The sequence below is a fragment of the Nycticebus coucang genome, chromosome 12 (assembly GCF_027406575.1).
Source record: "Nycticebus coucang isolate mNycCou1 chromosome 12, mNycCou1.pri, whole genome shotgun sequence".
Taxonomy (NCBI): domain Eukaryota; kingdom Metazoa; phylum Chordata; class Mammalia; order Primates; family Lorisidae; genus Nycticebus; species Nycticebus coucang.
The window spans coordinates 89,919,831-89,923,122 of NC_069791.1; the positions used below are offsets into that span (position 1 = coordinate 89,919,831).

General features: G+C 36.5%; 1 pseudogene; it reads right to left on the reverse strand.

Annotated features, from left to right (window-relative positions):
• Window positions 1-396: 396 nt before the first annotated feature.
• LOC128563084 (uncharacterized) lies at window positions 397-708 on the reverse strand (annotated as a pseudogene).
• Between the last annotated feature and the right edge of the window lie 2,584 nt (window positions 709-3,292).

Sequence of the window (3,292 nt, forward strand, 5' to 3'; positions counted from 1 at the left end):
CCAAAGAAGATGAAATATTTGGGAGTATACCTAACAAAGGATGTGAAACATCTATACAAAGAGAACTATGAAACCTTAAGAAAAGAAATAGCTGAAGATGTTAACAGATGGAAAAACATACCATGCTCATGGCTGGGAAGAATCAACATTTTTAAAATGTCCATACTACCCAAAGCAATATACAATTTTAATGCAATCCTTATTAAAGCTCCACTGTCATTCTTTAAAGATCTTGAAAAAATAATATTTCGTTTTATATGGAATCAGACAACACCTCAAATAGTCAAAACATTACTCAGTTTGTCTATTTGCTTTGGTTGTTGTCTCCTTAGCTGTACAGAAGCTTTTCAGTTTAATTAAGACCCATTTGTTTGATAATTCATTTTTTTTAAGTAATCCAAACATCCTCTCACTCTCACTCTTCAAAAGGAAGAAAAGAAGGATCATCAATGGCCACTGGAAGTTGCAGGGAAGCAATAAGAAGAGCTGGCTTCATACTCAAGGGGGAACACTGTGCCTCCTGCTCGTGGTTTCCATGTTCAAAGAATAGTGCTCTAGATGCCCCATGATCATATCAATGTACACAGCTATGATTTAATAAAAAAAAAAGAAAAAGAGAAAAAAAAAAAAACAAAGAATAGTGCTCTAAATCTTTAAAAAAATTCTCTGGTAACAAACTTCAGAAATGTTCCCTGAAAGTATAGACTTGACAAGTTATTTTCTTAAGTTATATTTCTTAAAAATTAAACTTTTTATTAAGTTAATTGTAAACAACAAGAAATTGGAAGAAATAATAAACAGATCCTATATAAGTTTTGACCCCTTTCCTCAAATAACATTTTATAAAACTATAGCATAGTATCACAGCCAGGATAATGACATTAATATAATTCATCAGTCTTACTCAGAGTTCACCATTTTTATTTTTACTCTGCCTGTGTGTATGTGTTAGTGTGTATTAAGTTCTGTACAGTTTTATCACACATGTAGGTTTGTGGATCCATCACCACAGTCAAAGATAACAAACAGTTTCATTGCATTGTTTTTCCCAATACCTATCCCCTCACAATGAAGAAGATGTTCTGCATTTCTAAAACTGTCATTTAAAAACTATTATATAAATGGAATTACACAGTATCAATCTTCAGGTTGTTTTTTTCACTCAGCATAATTCCCTGGTGATTATTTTAAATAGTTGTATGTACCGATTATTCATTTTTTATTGCTGAGTTGTTTTCCATGGTTTGTTTAACCACCCACCCTTTGAAGGACATGTGTGCTCTCTCTAGCTTTAGGGTATTATAAAGAAGAATAAGAAGTGGATATACAGTAGGGGTATAGACACACAACATGTCTCAGGCAAGGGGCTTGTTTTACACTGAAGAAGGTACAGTGACTGCCACCTTACCCATTGACACATCTTCTGTTCTTACCACATTCCCAGCAGGCCTGAGAGAAGGAAATGAAATGGCCTATTAAATTTTAGTCAAGGCAGCCACTTGGGGACAATGTCCTTTTAATCTGAGGCACTATTCTATAGGATGTGGTCTATGTAGTTAACAACTGAAAAATGGCTCCATGTCCCTAATAGCTACAATATAAGGGGATGGGAGCCAAAGCCACGAAGTAAAATTGACCCTTCTTACCATCACTCTCTTCAAATAGATACTTATAATTGGTATTTGCATTTTCCATTTCTACAACCCGAAGGTCTACTGGATTCAAGGCTTTATTTCCTGGGACAAGAGAAACATTTCCAATAGGGAAAACAGTAAAATTTCCATTGAGACTTATATGATTACCACCTAGTCATATTGGGCTACTTATGCTAATGCACCAAAAGGAAAGGAGTTACTATATGAGAGGGAGAAATTAACATGAAGAACTAGGGTTGTTGTTATGAATGAAAACAAGTGCTGGGTATGTATATAATAGGGATTTCATTAGGGTATCTCTTGGTGCTTGCTTTTCTATAGGTTGCAGTGAATATGTGTTGTGATAACCATGACCTGACAACTAAGTACTCAAGAAAGGTGGTTTACCTCACTAGGAAAGCAATCTAGACCCTCTAGTAGGGGTGTACAACCCATGGCCCATAGGATACGTGCAAATTATATGAGGACTATTTTATCTGTGGCGACGGTTGTCATGAAAATTATTCATGGACCTTGTCTTGTTATTGTTCATCAGTTTAAATTAGTGTTTGTGCACTTAATGTGTGGCCAAAGACAATTCTTGCTCCAGTGAGGTGCAGAGAAGTCAAAAGGTTGGATACCCTGAATGGTCAAGACTGACTAGAATCTGGAATGTGAATGTTTAAAATTTTCCTTGTATTAAAGTCCCTCTCTTGAAATACCTGAAGTAGTATCCATGCTCTCATACAGATTTTGACTAGCAGTAATATGTACAGATTATTATGAAAGTACAGAAAAGGAAGGGATGGATATGGGAGTTGAATGGGAGCTTGCAAGGTACAGTCCTACATGAGAGAAAATGGTGTGACCAAAGGCCCAAAGCCAAAGATAAAATGGCACATGCAGAGAACTTTTACAAGTTAAGTATGACTAGAGCCTGAAGTATGTAAGGTGTCACAAAATTGTGACTGGAGATGGATTCAGGTACTAAGAACCATATGCAAAGCACTCTGGAATGAGCCTGAGGCAATGGGAAACCATCAAAAATCTTGCCAAGAAAGTCAGCTATGATAGAGAAAAAGTAGTAGATATCAAGTATAAGTTAAACACAAAGTTGGTCATGCCTGGTGGCTCATGCCTATAATCTGAGCACTCTAGGAGGCTAAGACAGGCAGACTGCTTGCACTTAGAAGTTTGAGACCAGCCTGTGCAAGAGCAAGACCCCATCTCTACTAGAAATAGAAAAACTAGCCAGGTATTGTGGCAGGTGCCTGTAGTCCCAGCTATTCAGGAGGCTGAAGCGAGAGGATCGCTTGAGCCCAGGAAATTGAGGTTGCTGTGAGCTATGATGCCTGGCACTTAACTCAGGGTGATAGAGCAAGACTCTGTTTCCCCTAAAACAAACAAACAAAATCCCACAAAGTCAACAACAGAGATTGCAAAAGTTTGTTCATAAAATAATCAAAATAGATCAAATACCTGGGAAAATAATCTGGGGAACTATGTTTATTCTCCAAATATTGTCAAATATTTGGAGCGTAAACACAGTCTATGAGTAGTGAAAATGAAGCTTAAAATGGTGCTGAAGACACTTTGAGCTACTTTATATTGTTGAACACACGTATATACTCAAATCAATATAGCATATGGATAATTTT